The 17,428-nt window shown below is 38.7% G+C and overlaps 1 protein-coding gene and 1 pseudogene across 11 annotated transcripts in view; one reads left to right on the forward strand and one right to left on the reverse strand.

Annotated features, from left to right (window-relative positions):
- Window positions 1–17,428, reverse strand: part of NR5A2 (nuclear receptor subfamily 5 group A member 2) — a 199,148-nt gene that overhangs the window by 77,449 nt on the left and 104,271 nt on the right. The window lies entirely within an intron of this gene.
- Window positions 8,929–9,501, forward strand: LOC128595634 (GTP-binding protein SAR1b-like; annotated as a pseudogene).

Below are 17,428 nucleotides of genomic sequence, written 5' to 3' on the forward strand. Positions count from 1 at the left end.
TTCCCCCTTATTTTGACCCTAGGGGGCTTGGAACAGCTGTGTTGGAAAGCCCCTACTGTGCATAATATCCTGCTGGGGTTTCCTGCCAGAGCTTGTGCCCTCTGCCTGCAGCACACCAAGGCACCGCAGGGAGGCGTCTACATTCCCAGAATGAACCTTCTAGGCAGCTCGTGGGGAACCACCAGCTCATTTGGTATTAAGGTTCAGGAGGTCACCGAAGGATTTCTTTTAAACTAAGCAAGGAAAAAAAAATGTGAAAAGAATGTACTTTGAATAAGAGCACGAGTGCTACCTAGAAGGAAGTGTTAGCTGAATTCACAGAAATTACATAATCGTGCAAATGAAATCCCATTCTACCTCGACTTCCAATTACTGTTAGGACACCACATCCACAGTATGCTTTAAAGAAGTACTACTGCATGTAAGTAACCAGGCAGGAAAGTAGCAAAAGAAATAAATGAAAGCAAAAGCATAATGAAGATTGGCATCATACCAACTGTTTGTGCCGTTTTGGTTGTCAGGCGCGTTGGCAGGTGAAGAGGCAAACGTTGGGGATATCCCTGCTACAGGGCTGGCTGGGGGAAGCAGGGGCCTCCTCTTAGGTAGTGGCTCAGAAGGAAAGAGGTCCTGTTGCTAGTTTCTCAGTGCCTTCAGATGTAACCAGCATGGGCTAACTCATCTTTTAAGAGTCCTTGCAGAGCAAATCTTTCAGAGCACCAAGCCCTCAACATGGTCCCAATAGCTGAAGGGGCAGTTCATTACGGTTGGTCGAATGGCAAAGGGAAATGTGAGTCTCACATAATTTGATTGCACAGAAATACAGAAGGAATAAACCACAGAAGTTGCAAAAACTATGAAAGAAAATGCAGTATTTTCAGAGTTCATCATAGAAATAGTCTTCTCCCCATACAAAACAAACAGATGGAGAGAAATGAAACTACTTATTCAGATTCATCAATACATTGAAAATGGTATTTTGGGGAGTTTGATCTGGTACTCAAGGTTTGCGTTTAGTGTTTGTTTAATGTTGCTGTAGTATTTCCAAACAGTTTCGGAAGTTTCTGAATATTCTTTTTTTTTTTTTTGTAGAGACAGAGTCTCACTGTACCGCCCTCGGGTAGAGTGCCGTGGCGTCACACGGCTCACCGCAACCTCTAACTCTTGGGCTTATGCGATTCTCTTGCCTCAGCCTCCCGAGCAGCTGGGACTACAGGCGCCCGCCACAACGCCCGGCTATTTTTTTGTTGCAGTTTGGCCGGGGCCGGGTTTGAACCCACCACTCTCGGCATATGGGGCCCGCGCCCTACTCACTGAGCCACAGGCGCCGCCCTGAATATTCTTAATGAATACAAAAATTATGAAGGCACAAGTTTCTACCTCCTTGTACCATTAAAGATACAAAAATAACCGGAGTTTGAAGTAGGAGCACAATGGTAATGTATGAAAAACCTTTATGGAGATCATTGCTATCAGAAAATCAACTAATTGCCTAAATACAGAGACCTCAATCCATTCACTGCACGTTTTCAGAGTGGGAATTCTATGGGATTTATGATTTTTGCATAGTTGAGATTTAGGAGTTGTTAGGATTTGCGTTGGAAATCTCCTCTTTATATTACCCAAATTAATGCTGAAATGCTAGGAACTTCTGAGGCCTTGAGAGTCCCCCAGACTATCAGCACACACATTCTGTTTCCAGCATTCTTGATTTACATGTACTAATTGGTAGCTAATGTGTTCCCAAAGGCAAATAAAGGTATTTGTTGCTTTAAAATCCCTTTTCTTTTTCTAACATGTACTTTGAAAGGAAATAAAACTTTATTCGTCTGTGTGTCTGGGACTTCCCAGTTTGATTTTAAGACTATGGCAATATTACTACTTTCCATCCGCAGAGGTCTTGGTTCCTCATTGCTTAGCCGGGTGTGGAGCACGTATCTGGGAGTATTTGCACCCTTCACTTTAGCCTATGAGAACTTTCTGCTCACAGACTCAATCTACTAGTAAACATTAACCTCATACTTACTCCCACTGCCCTGATGACCTTAGGAAAACTTCTGGAAAAACAAGCAAACATAGGAATTACCCACTTGATGTTCATTTAGGAAATATTTTCTTTTTGAAACATGATTAGACTTGCCTTTTGTCCAGGCCTTTTAGAGATTTTTCTAGGGTCTCTATGCTTCCATTTAGAATAGGACAGTGTTTTAAAACTTCCCTGCAGTTGGTTTTTCTAATGCTGTCTGAGAAAACAGTCCAGCACTGTGCACCTTCTCCTGGCGAGCCTCTTAACAAGGTAGGCTCTGGCGGCAGGGGGCTCTTTACTTGATGTACACAGTAATGAAAGCCGGGTATTGATTTTTCCGTAGCTGCTTGTAACTATTATAGTTGATACATCAATAGAAAAGGAAAGCACAATGTTTCACAGGAGGCAGAAAATCAGAGAATACACGATGCTCTGACAGTAAATCATGGCATAATCTTAAGAATTGATAGATGGTTCCTGCTAACTTGAAACCCATGGCTTTCTCTAAAAAGACTGTCCTATAATCGCCGATATGTCCTAACAGACTGACTGCTCAGAGTGGTGCGAAAGGACACAAGACAATGTTTCATCTTCTAAAGAAGGCTTTTCCCCCCTCGCCAGGGGAGTGTGTCAAAGACATTTCAGTGAGATGGTCTCACTGAAACCATCATGGTCTCACTGAAACCTCCATTTGCAGGCATGGGGACCATTTCACTCCCCCTTTTTCAGAGCTGAAATGCCTCTTACAAATCTTAGAGACTAGGTGATTTCTGAAAACAGCAAACAACAAGGAGAAAAAAAAAAACCCCAACAAACAAACAAATAAACAAGAAACTCAGGTACCATTAATTCTTAACTCCTAAGGGGCATAGTATGAAACAGAGAAATCTTGTAGAACTTGGGCATTGCTAAAGTCTTTTAATTACTGAGTCAGAAAAGTTACTAGGTGAAATGGACTTGTACTCTAGCAGTTTCTCACTTCTAAACACATACCCAGAATCCTGTGACTCTTGGGGGATGCTTTTATGTAATTAGAGACATAGTCAAAAAAGCATTCTGGTTTTACAATAGTCTTCTTAGAAATTTTAAATCAATAGCTAAGATTTCTTAACCGGTGTGGTATCATCTCTTTTTCTCTTTCTGCCACCCTCCACCTATCTTCACTGAATATTTTTCGACATTTATACACTTTATACACTTAGGGTTATCTCTAAAACAATTACACGTATGCAATACTTTCAGTGTTTAATCCATTTTACAAACATTTTGTAATTCATCCATTAATTACTAGAGCTTTGAGCCTCGTTTGAAGCTCTCTGCCATCAAATGTATTAATTATTTAACAAGGAGACATAATTTTAAGTGGCGCTAATAACCTTCCAGAGTTGTACTGCTATAGCACAAAGGCATTAAATATAGATGATACTCACTAGTGTCCGAGATTGTTTTTGTCTTTACACCAGGCCGATGCTATAAAAACAAGCTAGTGATGGATAAACTGGCATACTTATTAACTCCTTGTACGAATAATAACATTTCCGATTTCCTCCACTAAGTGTCCACCAACGATGACACACGATGGTTTAGGCTCTTAGTATTTAACTTGATTTTGGTTCCTTTTTATGTATCATTCCGGGGATTAAGTTGAAATGGCAAAATAAGAAGTATGGGAGAGGGTGAGTTGTCAAATTGTTTGAAGTGGCTTCTGATCAATTAATTCTTTATTCATTCACTCATCTGTTATATACTGCTTGAGCACTTAGGACTATGTGCCAAGCTTGGGATTATGAGCTGCAGACAAGCGATGTAAACCTTGGTATAGATGAATGACTTGGTTATGACAATTACCACACAGAGGCAAGTACAAAGTGCTGTAGGGAGTCAAGCAGGCATCTTCAAAGAGACAACACTTAGATATGCCCTAAATGGTAAGAGTCCTTATATGGAAACACAGGTTAAACCATTATAGGCAGGAACACCTGCTATATGGCTCGTATTGTGCTAGGTATAGTTGGAATAGAAAAGCAATGCAGGCTTGGCTCCCTGTTGGTGTGTGCACTCCTAGCACTGTGATGAACACAGCGGCATGTGGTTTTTTTCTGACTTTGCACTACTACCAGCTACAAATGACCTCAGGTGCTACCCGACAGCTACCAAGGTTGTCTGTGCATGGGCCTTCCCTAATCTCATCCCCTTGATTGCACTTGGCTGGTTGTTGAGGGGAACACAACGTAGCTGTGGGCTGCTTCCAAATACTGGTGATTCAGTGACCGAGCCACTGACTTGATGAATCACAATCAGGATAAAAAAAGAGGGTAGGGAGCAGTAGCTCATTCCTGCAATCCTAGCACTCTTGGGAGGCTGAGGGGGGTAGACTGCTTGAGCTCAAGAGTTTGAGAACAGCCTGAGCAAGAGCGGGAGACCCCATCTCTACTAAAAGAGCTGGACACTGTGGCAGGCACCTATAGACCCAGCTCCTTGGGAAGCTGAGGCAGGATTGCTTGAGCCCAAGAGTTTGAGGTCGCTGCGAGCTATGATGACACCACCACAACAGGGAGACAAGGTGAGACACTGTCTCAAAAAAACAAAAACAAACAAAGCAAATACTGGTGATTTGGTGACCAGCACACTCACTTGATGAGTCACAACCAGGATAAAAAAGAGGGTAGGGTGCAGTGGCTCATTCCTGTAATCCTAGCACTTTGGGAGGCTGAGGTAGGAGGATCAATTAAGGTCAGAAGTTCAAGACCAGCCTGAGCAACACAACGTGATCCTGTATCTACAAAAAATGTGAAAATTAGCCAGCACAATGGCCCGTGCAACACTCCCAGCTACTTGGGAGGCTGAGGTAGGAGGACTGCTTGAGCCCAGGAGTTTGAGGTTCCAGTGAACTAAGATGATACCGCTGTATTTGAGCCTGGGCAACACAGCAAAACTCTGCCACAAAAAGAAAAAAGAAAAATTAAAGAAAAAGAGGCTTTAGTTTCAGCAACAGTCATGAAATCCCAAAAGCTAGGAAGGGCAAATTGTAACTCTACTGTGGGTAGAGTGCTGAGGACACACCGCTAATATTCAGCACCTTGGCCACAGGTCGGTCTTACCAGCTGTACTTGCTCTTCTGAATATGGGCGCAGATACACAGCACCAGGTGTTCTGTCCACAGTGGGCCCGGAGCTAGAGATGACAGAGGAATAACCCCTACCCTTAAGAGGACAGAAAATGCTCACAGGAACCTTCACTATTTCCAAATCCCTAGAGATTGATTTTGAATCATTTTTGTAGATTTTTATTTAGCTAATAAATGTATACAAGGGAAGAGAAAATCATCCATATAGAAATGATTTAAATACATTTAAAGTTTATTAAGGAGATTTTTTTGTTTAAAAAAATTTCTGCTCAAATTTATAGCTCACTTTTATTTATTTATTTACTGATTTATCTATTTGACAGGGCTTCTGCTAGACTACAGTGGCGTTACCTTAGCTCAGTGAAACCTCAAACTCCTGGGCTCAAGGGGAGCTCCTCCCACAGCATCCCAAATAGCGGGGACTACAGGAGCTTGACATCAAGCCTGGCTAGTATTTTTAATTTTTTGGAGCGATAGGGTCTCACCATTGCCCAGGCTGGTCTTGAATTCCTGGCCTCAGGCAGTCTTCCTACCTTGGCTTCCCAAAGTGTTACGATTATGGGCGTAAGCCACTGTGCTTGGTCCAAGGAAAAACTTTTAATGGAGGAAGAAAGGGATGGTCTGAGCTTGAAAGATGATGGGGACTGTGAATGGCATTTCAAGATGCAGGGCAGAATGCAAAATAATACCCACATAGTGAGAATTAGGCTCTGGGAACAGACAATTGTCCAGTTTGGTGAGGAACATGGTGCACTGTGAGCAGAGGAGAGTGAGATATAAAGTTGTACAGGGCTTTATGAGATCATGGCCTTACATATTATGTGTATAGGTCTGTGTGTGTGAGAGGTGGTGGTAGGTGGCAGTAGGGGGGATGGAAGATGTCAAGATCTTTGGAAAGAAAAGAGCCCTGCTGGACTTCTAGTCAAAATGTTGCAGTGAGTTTGCATTTTGATGAGGCCTCCCTGTTACAATGACAGAAAAATACAAAGAGTGAGAATACAACACAGCTAGATTTCGTCAATATCAACATCTCTGCCAGAAACACAGCAGAACAGCAGGCTGGTGGCTGGGACTCAAACGGTGAGCAGCAGCTGGTGTCCAGATTCTGAAGGGTGTTGGGGCCTAAGGTGCATTGGGGAACTAGAGCTTGATGTTGCTTACAAAGCATGGTACAGGGCTCAGGCAGACATTTCAGGTCCCTACACCTTTTGTAAGGGGAGACTATGGGAAGGAAGGAAGGGAGGGAGGAAGGGAAGAAAAAGAAAAAAATATTCCTCAAATACTGCTTCAATAAACAAACTAAAAAATAAGGACCATATGATTCCTTCAATTGATGCAGAAAAAGCTTTTGATACTATCCAGCATCCCTCCATGATCAGAACACTTAAGAAAATTGGTATAGAAGGGACATTTCTTAAACTAATAGAGGCCATCTACAGCAAACCCACAGCCAATATCGTATTGAATGAAGTTAAATTGAAATCATTTCCACTTAGATCAGGAACCAGGCAAGGTTGCCCATTGTCTCCATTGCTCTTTAACATTGTAAGGGAAGTTTTAGCCATTGCAATCAGGGAAGAAAAGGCGATCAAGGGTATCCACATAGGGTCAGAAGAAATCAAACTTTCACTCTTCGCAGACAATATGATTGTATATCTGGAAAACACTAGGGATTCTACTACAAAACTTTTAGAAGTGATCAGCAATGTCTCAGGCTATAAAATCAACACCCATAAATCTGTGGCCTTTATATATACCAACAATAACCACGCTGAAAAAACAGTCATGGACTCTATTCCTTTCACTGTAGTGCCAAAGAAGATGAAATATTTGGGAGTATACCTAACACAGGATGTGAAAGATCTCTACAAAGAGAACTATGAAACTTTAAGAAAAGAAATAGCTGAAGATGTTAACAGACGGAAAAACATACCATGCTCATGGCTGGGAAGAATCAACATTGTTAAAATTTCCATACTGCCCAAAGCAATATATAATTTTAATGTAATTCCTATTAAAGCTCCATTGTCATATTTTAAAGATCTTGAAAAAATAATACTTCGTTTTATATGGAATCAGAAAAAACCTCAAATAGCCAAAACATTACTCAGCAATAAAAACAAAGCAGGAGGAATCAAGCTACCAGACCTGAGACTGTACTATAAATCCATAGTGATCAAAACAGCATGGTACTGGCACAAAAACAGAGAAGTAGATGTCTGGAACAGAATAGAGAACCAAGAGATGGATCCAGCTACTTACCGTTATTTGATCTTTGACAAGCCAATTAAAAACATTCAGTGGGAAAAAGATTCCCTATTTAACAAATGGTGCTGGGTAAACTGGCTGGCAACCTGTAGAAGATTGAAACTGGACCCACACCTTTCACCGTTAACTAAGATAGACTCTCACTGGATAAAAGATTTAAACTTAAGACATGAAACTATAAAAATACTTGAAGAAAATGCAGGGAAAACTCTTGAAGGAATCAGCCTGGGTGAATATTTTATGAGGAGGACTCCCCAGGCAATTGAAGCAATATCAAAAATACACTACTGGGACCTGATCAAACTAAAAAGCGTCTGCACAGCCAAGAACATAGTAAGTAAAGCAAGCAGACAGCCCTCAGAATGGGAGAAAATATTTGCAGGCTATACCTCTGATAAAGGTCTAATAACCAGAATCCACAGAGAACTCAAATGTATTAGCAAGAAAAGAACACGTGACCCCATCTCAGGGTGGGCAAGGGACTTGAAGAGAAACTTCTCTAAAGAAGACCGATGCACAATCTACAAACACATGAAAAAAAGCTCATCATCCTTAATCATCAGAGAAATGCAAATCAAAACTACTTTGAGATATCACTAACCCCAGTAAGAGTAGCCCACATAACAAAATCCCAAAACCAGAAATGTTGGCGTGGATGTGGAGAAAAGGGAACACTTCTACACTGCTGGTGGGACTGCACACTAATACATTCCTTCTGGAAGGATGTTTGGAGAATACTTAGAGACCTAAAAATAGACCTGCCATTTGATCCTATAATTCCTTTACTAGGTTTATACCCAGAAGACCAAAACTCACAATATAACAAAGACATCTGTACCAAAATGTTTATTGCAGCCCAATTCATAATCGCTAAGTCATGGAAGAAGCCCAAGTGCCCATCAACCCACGAATGGACTAGCAATTTGTGGTACATGTATACCATGGAATATAATGCAGCCTTAAAGAAAGATGGAGACTTTACCTCTTTCATGTTTACATGGATGGAGCTGGAACATATTCTTCTTAGCAAAGTACCTCAGGAGTGGAAGAAAAAGTATCCAATGTACTCAGCTCCACTATGAAGCTAAATTATAGCTTTCACATGAAGGCTATAACCCAACTATAGCACAAGACTATGGGGAAAGGGCCAAGGAAGGGGGAGGGAGTGGGGAGGTTTTAGTGGAGGGAGGGTAATGGGTGGGGCCATATCTATGGTGCATCTTAGAATGGGTAACAGGCGAAACTTACTAAATGCAGAATACAAATGCCTACATACGGCAACTAAGAAAATGCCATGAAGGCTACGTTGAACGTTTGATGAGAATATTTCAGATTGTATATGAAACCAGCGCATTGTACCCCTTGATTGCACTAATGTACACAGCTATGACTTAACAATAAAAATAAATTAATTAAAAAAAAAAAGAAAGGACATTCTAAGAATCAGCAAAAAAAAAAAAAAAAGAAAACTGACAAATTGATATTTCTTAGATTAGATAATGCAGCAAAAACAACATTGCTACACATGCTAAAAGAAGACAGACTTGGACATGCCCCAACATCACATCCCACTTCAGAAGAACTGACCAGGGCTGGCATGACTTTTACAACTTTTGATCTAGGTAGACATGTTTAGACTCAAAAGAGTTTCAAAAAACGACCTTTCTGCCACCAATGGCATTATATTTCTGGTGGATTGTGCAGACTGGGAAAGGCTGGTAAGAGTCAAAAGAAGAACTTGACTCACTAATGGCAGATGAAACCATTGCTAATGTGCCTACACTGATTCTGGGGAATAAGATTAACAGACCTGAACCTATCAGCAAAGAGAGATTATAAGAGATGTTTGGCTTAACTGGTTAGACCACAGGAAAGGGCAGTATATCTCTGAAAGACCTAAATGCCCAATCTTTAGAAGTTTTCATGTGTAGTCTGCTGAAAAGACAAGGTTATGGAGAAGATTTCCACGGGACAGTGCAATACATTGATTAATACTAACCCGTATTGGTTCCACATCTCAGAGATTTTTACACTATCCATGCATAACTTGAATTCAACAGATTTTTGTTGCTTATAAAGCAGATTTTTTAGATTATTAATATTATATCAACTTAATTTGAAGGAGAACTAAAAACTGATTCAAGTAAGTTTGAATATCACACTCTTAGCTTTCTAATTCCATAAAAACAATTAGTTTTTTAGTTTATAACCTGACATTACTCCAGTGCCATTTATAAAGAACAACTTTCCAGCAGCACATTTGAAGCATTTTTTAAGAACATGAAACTACAAATATCAACTATTTTTAAAACCCCATGACGTTGAATTTTTTATGTGCTTTTTTGGAACTAGTTTTTAAATTTTAGATGGTATGTCCACCTAGCTTAAGTGTACAGTTATTAGGTTATCAATGATTGCATGATGCCTTACAATTTTCAATAATATTTTATCATATGCAATAAAACAAACCATTACGTAAAAAAAAAAAAAAAAGAATACTGCTTCAGCTATATATTTTAGAAGCTGTGGAACTAAAATATATAGGTAGCAGGGTAGGGTAAAAATATATCCTTGGACCTAAGGCAGGTCACCCGTATCTGTGTGACAGGATTGGAAGTATCTCCCACATAACCATAGTGCAGAAGCCTACATGCTGTTATAAGATGTGACTCTGGACTCAGCATCTTGTAGAGCTAAAGGGAAACAATACAGAAATGATAAATAAGGAGGCGTGAGCATAAAGTGGGCAAGAGAGCAAACACAAGAAATAAAAAAGATGGAAACAACAGTGACCACCAAAAGTCTTACTCAACATGAGTATGTAAATCATAACATGAAAAACCACAAAGATACATATTGCTAAGGAAGAAGCAAAACAAAAACAGTCAAAATATCAGTTTACTCCAGAGGAAACTGTTTCTATGGAACAGTCAGAAGAAAACTTTAAAATTAGTTTGCTTGGAATGTTCAAGACATAAAGGGATACTAACCACTGGAAAAAAAAAAAAAGGATAAGGTGGTGCCTGTGGCTCAGTGAGTAGGGCACCAGCCTCATATACGGAGGGTGGTGGGTTCAAACCCGGCCCCGGCCAAACTGCAACCAAAAAATAGCTGGGCGTTGTGGTGGGCACCTGTAGTCCCAGCTACGCAGAAGGCTGAGGCAAGAGAATTGCCTAAGCCCAAGAGCTAGAGGTTGCTGTGAGCTGTGACGCTGCAGCACTCTACTAAGGGCAGCAAAGTGAGACTCTGTCTCTTTTAAAAAAAAAGAAAAAAAATGAAGCATAAATTATGGAACAAAAGAGGTAAAAATTAAATACTAATAGGTGCTTCTGAAAAATGATCTATTATAAATCTCTAAAACAAAAAATAATTATTCAACTAAAATTTTTAATTTAGATGCTAGACTAGTTATAGTTGACAAGGGAATTAGATATTAATAAAAAAAGTGGCATAATGGGATAAAGACAAAAAGTTACTAAAAAATAGAAGATATAGTAGATTGAGAAATTCCAACATATGCCTAATAGGAGTTAGCAGGGGATTTGCATAGCAACAGCATTAAAAAAAAAAAAACAACCCAGAGGGACTTTACCTAACAAACACAATCAGTGTAACCTGATTTCTTGTACCCTCAATGAATCCCCAACAATAAAAAAAAGGCACACACACAAAACAGAAGTTTTCAGTAGTCTCTCATTGATGTGCACTTCCAATGTAAATCTATACTTAGACATCTTGTAGTGAAAGGATATAAGACATTGGCAATAAAGAGAAAAGCTTCAAAGCTATCCGAAGGAAAAGACAGCAGACTTCCCAAGTGTTGAGAGAATATATTGTCAACAGAAAGTTTTATCTCCAACTTAACTATCATCCAAAGGAAAGCCAAATTTAAAACATCTTCATACATACAAAAACTAAGATGGTTTACCAGTAAAAGATCAAATTCATCCCTTAAAAAAATAAAGTATGAAAATATGCTTTCCATATGACCCAACAAATGCATTCTTAGTCCTTATGAATATCATATGTGATATTCATAGTGGTTTTATTTGTAATACTCTAAAACTGGAATCAACTCAAATGTCCTTCAATAGGTGAACAGTTAAACAAACTGTCGTACTACAAACATAGTATGGAATACTATGCAGTCATAAAAACTAATAAATTATCGATAGACTCATGGCTAAATCTCAGAGAATATTGCTCAGTGAAAAAGGTAATTCCAGAAGATCACATACTGTATAATTATATTTATATAACATTCATGAAACATCAGGATTATAGAGATGGAGAACTGGTTAGTGATTGTCAGAGGTTAAGAATGGGGGTAAGGGAGTGTGTGATTTTAAAGGGATCATATAAAGAAAACTTGTGGTGAGGGAAAAGTTCTGTATCATGATGATGATTATGACAGTTACACAAACCCAAACATGTGATAATATTGTGAGAACTACACACATACAAATAAATAAGTTCATATAAAACTGGTGAAATACACAAACTAAATCACTGAATAAATGCTAATAAATGCTATGGACTATAACAATTTCATTTTCCTGTTTTTTTTTTTTTTTTTTCAATTGAGGATAGGACATTGTCATTGGGAAAAGTGGATGAAAGGTACTTGTGACCTCCCTGGGTGGTTTTTTATTAAACTTTCTACAAATTTATGATCTCAAATTTAAAAGATAAAAAGAGGTTGGGTATAGTAGCTCATACCTGTAATCTTAGCACTTTGAGAGACTGAGGTGGGAGGACTGGTTGAAGCCAGGAGTTCAAAACCAACCTCAGCAACATAGTAAGACTCTATCTTATGAAGAAGAAGAAGGAGAAAAACAAAACAGAACAGTTAGCTGGGTGTGGTAGGGTACATGGGGAATCCCAGCTATTTGAGAGCCTGAGCTTGAAGCAGGAGGATTGGTTGGACCTAGGAATTTGAGGTTGCAGTAGATAGGATGATGTCATTGAACTCTAGCTTAGGCAAGAGAGTTTAAAAAACAGACAAACAAAACAAAGAAAGTTGAAAAGAGATTGTAGACTAGAATAAAGAAAAGAAAACCAAAATACAGTCATATGCTGCTTACAGAAACCACCTAAATCACAGAAGTACAAGAAACCTCACTAAATCAGCTAACTGGGGAAAACAAAGATATGGGAGAAAATGTGCTAATGTTAATTTTAAAGAGCTGATAAAACTTACTTAATATCAGATGAAGCAGATTTTAAGATAAAAGCAAAGTATAGAGAATCCTCAAAGACCTAAAAGTAGAACTTCCGTTTGATCCTATAATCCCATTACTAGGTATTTACCAAGAAGAATAAAAATCATTTTACCACAAGGACATTTGCACCAGAATGTTCACCATAGCTCAACTCACAATCATCAAGAAGTGGAAACAACCCAAAGGCCCATCAATTCATGAATGAATTAATAAATTACAGTGTATATATATTCCATGGAATCCTCTTCGGCCATAAAAGAGAGAAGACTTTACATCTTCTGTATTTACCTGGATGGATTTGGAGAACATCCTTTTAAGTATCACAGTAATAGAAAAGCAAATGTCCAATGTACTCAAAACTAATATGAAACCAGTAAATAAACAACTACATGCCCATATTAGAGAAAAACACAGCCCCAACCAAGTAGAGGGGGAGAAAAAAGGAGGGCGGGGGTTTAGTGTGCTATCACCAAACAGGCACAATGTAGGGATATATAGCACATCTCCTGAGTGAACTTGGACTTTGCCTAACAAACAGGAACAATGTGATCTCATCATTTGTACCCTTATATATCAATATAAAAGTTTTTAAAGAAGGGAAGGAAGAAAAATATAAAATGTCCGTTCTAAACTCAGGAAAAAAAAGATAAAAGCAAAAAAGGTAAATAAATAATACTATAATAATAAAAAAGATAATCCATCCAGAAGATATAACAAAATTGTCAAAAATGACACTAAGAAATAAAAATTGGCATCTAAAATAGAGATTGTTACACATGCAATATCTATAAAAACTAAATATCACAGCACAAAGGAAGTCTAAAATATACATAACCTCATGGTTATGCACAATCGACTTAAAATTACAAAAATTAAATTAAAAATAATGAATGGTCAGGGGTGGTGGCTCATGCCTGTAATCCTACAACTCTGGGAGGGAGGCCGAGGTGGGTAGATCACATGAGCTCAGGAGTTTTAGCCCAGCCTGAGCAAAAGTGAGACCCTATTTCTACTAAAAATAGAAAAACTTGCCGAGCTTTGTGGCAAGCACCTATAATCCCAGCTATTCAGGAGGCTGAGGCAAGTAGATTGTTTGAGCCTAAGAATTTGAGGTTGTTGTGAGCTACACAGCCATGGCACTCTAACCAGGGCACAGAGGAGACTCTTGTTTCTAAATACGTACATACAGACATGTATGTATAATACATATAATAGTATATACATATAATACATATAATATGTATATTATGTGTACATGTATACAGACATATATGTATAATACATATACTAATATATACATATAATAGTATATACATATAATACATATAATAATCAAAATTCCCATTTATTTGGAAATTTTAAAGCCCACTATAAAATAATCATGGATACAAAAACCAAAACAGTTCACGAAAAAGATCACAGCGTATTTGAAGCTGAATACTGGGCCACGAGATAGGGCTATTCAGGAGGTTGTAGATCACACAACTCTAAAGGATGCGTGTGAGTGGTGCCCTCTAGAGTCCTGTAAACACCGCAGCAGCCCTGAATGTCATGGAAACCCTTCAACATCAAAACTTCGGCAAATATAACTATGGCTGTGGCAAGAGACAACTTTCACTAACACTAAATGTGTTCATGGAATAAAAAAACAACCCTACACCTAAGATGTATGGCGGAAAAATAGATGAACAGAATGTTCAACTCAGGAAGCTAGAAAGAGAACAACAATATAATAAAAATAAAATGAAGATTTACTGAAATAGAAGGCAAAGAAAAATAGCTGTTGGAGCTATAAGACCAACGGCTTCTTCCCTCTTTTCTGTAAGAAGGCTGATAAAATAAGACAAAACTTTTCATACTAAGTTGTGAGGCATTTTTTCATTCTTCTCAAGATCACATGTACTACATTGTGGGACTTCAGAATTATTTGCATGAAAGACTGAAATAAGGGCCAGATGCGGTGGCCTATGCCTATAATCCTAGCACTTGGGAGGCTGAGGTGGATGGATTGCCTGAGCTCACAGGTTCGAGACCACCTTGAGTAAGACCAAGACCCAGTCTCAAAAAAATAGCTGGGTATTGTGGCAGGTGCCTGTAGTCCTAGCTACTTGGGAGGCTGAGGCAAGAGAATTGCTTAAACCCAAGTTTAAGGTTGCTGTGAGCTGTGATGCCACAGCACTCTACCAAGGGTGACAAAGTGAGACTGTCTTAAAAAATAAATAAAAAATAAAGACTGAAATAAGGCAAGAGTGCCTATTATCCTATCTTTAAGTCAACATTATCTAATCAATAAAATAAGACAAGAAAAGGCAATCAGAAAGGAAAACGATAAATATGTATTTATTTTATCCATGAATGCCTACATGGATAAGTTGAAGATAAATTCCAGAAAGCCATTTCATATAATAGTGACAGCAGGTCCATTAAACAGAGATCAATATAAAAATATTCAGTTTCATGGATATTAATCAGTTAGAAAATATAACAGAAAAACAACAAATTCTATATAGTAGGTAGTATAGAGTAATAGCAACAAACTAAAGTATGTAGGATAAATCAATAATAAATGAAGTACACTACCTCTGTGGAGAAAATGGCATCTTTTTAAAGAGAAATATTAAAGTACACCTGGCTAAAGGAAAGATAGACTATGTTCATGAACAGGAAGGACTCCATTATGAAGAAAATAATTTTCCCTACATTAATCTCTAAATATAAGGCAATTCTGGGTGGCGCCTGTGGCTCAAGGAGTAGGGCGCTTGTCCCATATACCGGAGGTGGTGGGTTCAAACCCAGCCCCGGCCAAAAAAAAAAAAAAAAAAATAAATAAATATAAGGCAATTCTACTCAAAATCCCAACTGTGTTCTTTGTGGAACAAGAGCAAGTTAAACCTAAAAACTTACAGGAATAAACAAAAGCCTCAGAGAAATTAAGACAATTTTGAAATAAAAGTGGAGGGTCTACTCAACTGTATATTAATATTCATTTTAAGAATGCTTGATACATGGATTTAGCACTGACACAATTAAACAGGCCAACAGAACATATTAAAAGTCCAGAAAGAGTCCCAGACATACAGATCTCAAACGTATGAGAAGTGGCATTAAAAATAATAGGAAAGATGAGCCATCCAATAAATGTGTGGGGACTCTATGAAACCAGTGTATGGTACCCCATGATCACATTAATGTACACAGCTATGATTTAATAATAAAAAAAATAAAAAATAAAAAATAAATGTGTGGGGACGATTGACCACCTTTAAGAAAAATAAGATCAAACAAAAATTAGATCTATACCTCACACCATATACAAAACTAAAGTCTGGGCATACATGTATTAAAGATCTATACACAAAAAGCAAAGTTTCAATAAACGAGAGAACCTCCGTAGTGGACAATCTGTCTACATTGACCTCCTTAAGTTGACATAATTTTCACAGACTGCATCACGTGTACGTATCAGTACAGGAGGCCTAGTTCCTTATGCTGACCACCTCCATATACTGACCAGTTTACAGTCCCTTGGGTGGTCAATTTACAGAGGTTCTATTGTATTTGGGAAAAATACTTATGACCTCAAAGGTTGGGAAGTATTTCTTAAAGAAGATACAAAAAATGAACACCATATAAAATGTTAGGATATGAGGTTGGGCACTATAATACCAGTACTTTGGAAGGCTGAGGGAGAAGGATTGCTCAAGGCCAGGAGTTTGAGACTGGGCTGGGCAACACAGTGAGACATTGTCTCTATAAAAAATTTTAAAAATGTCTCAGCGCCTGTGGCTCAAGCAACTAAGGCTCCAGCCACATACACCTGAGCTGGCAGATTTCAATCCAGCCGGGGCCTGCCAAACAACAATGACGGCTACAACCAAAAAATGGCCAGGCGTTGTGGTAGGTGCCTGTAGTCCCAGATAATTGGGAGGTGAAGGCAGAAGAATCGCTTGAGCCCAGGAGTTGAAGGTTGCTGTGAGCTGTGATGCTACGGCACTCTATCCAGAGCGACGGCTTGAGGCTCTGTCTCAAAAAAAAAAATTTAAAAAATTTGCCAGATGTGCACATGCCTGTCGTCCCAGCCACTTAGCAGGCTGAGGTAGGGGAGGATTGCTTGAGTCTAAGAGTTTGTGGTTATAGTGAGCTAGGATTGTACCACTGTACTTCATCCTGGGCAACAGAAAGACATGCCGGGTCTTTAAAAAAGAAGAAAAAAACAAAAGAAAAGAATTTATGGATATGGCTTCTTCTACAAAAGAAAAATAGACAAATAGTGTGAAAACAAAAACTAACTATTCCTTTGTCCATCTTTCCATGCATTTAGCTATTGAAGAAGGCCCTTCAAATCAATAAAGAAAAGTATATACACAGAATCACGTGAACCAAAGACATAAACAGGCGCTTCAGAGAAAAAAATGAAAAGATGCTGACTAATAAGAAAGCGGGAGACAATCTAGTTCAGGCCCACAGAGGAGGAAAAACTCATTTCAATTCAAGATGGGGAGAGAGGGAAGAAGACAGGAGAGAGGGAAGGAGGAGGGGTCTGGGGGCTCCCACAGAGGGGCACAATGTGGGGTGCATTGCACTCCTGAAAGAACTTGGCAATTTGTACATTTGAAAGTAATTATCCAACAAATATTACAGAGAGACAAGGAGCAAAATGTTCCTTTAACCTGGTTTGTAATAAACATCAATCAACTAGAGAATGAATCAATAAATTGTGGGATACATTTTATAATACTATGCATCAATGAACATAAAATCCCGGCTCCAGATTTCCTAAAAGGATTC

Source organism: Nycticebus coucang, chromosome 10 (genome assembly GCF_027406575.1).
Source record: "Nycticebus coucang isolate mNycCou1 chromosome 10, mNycCou1.pri, whole genome shotgun sequence".
In the NCBI taxonomy this organism is placed as follows: domain Eukaryota; kingdom Metazoa; phylum Chordata; class Mammalia; order Primates; family Lorisidae; genus Nycticebus; species Nycticebus coucang.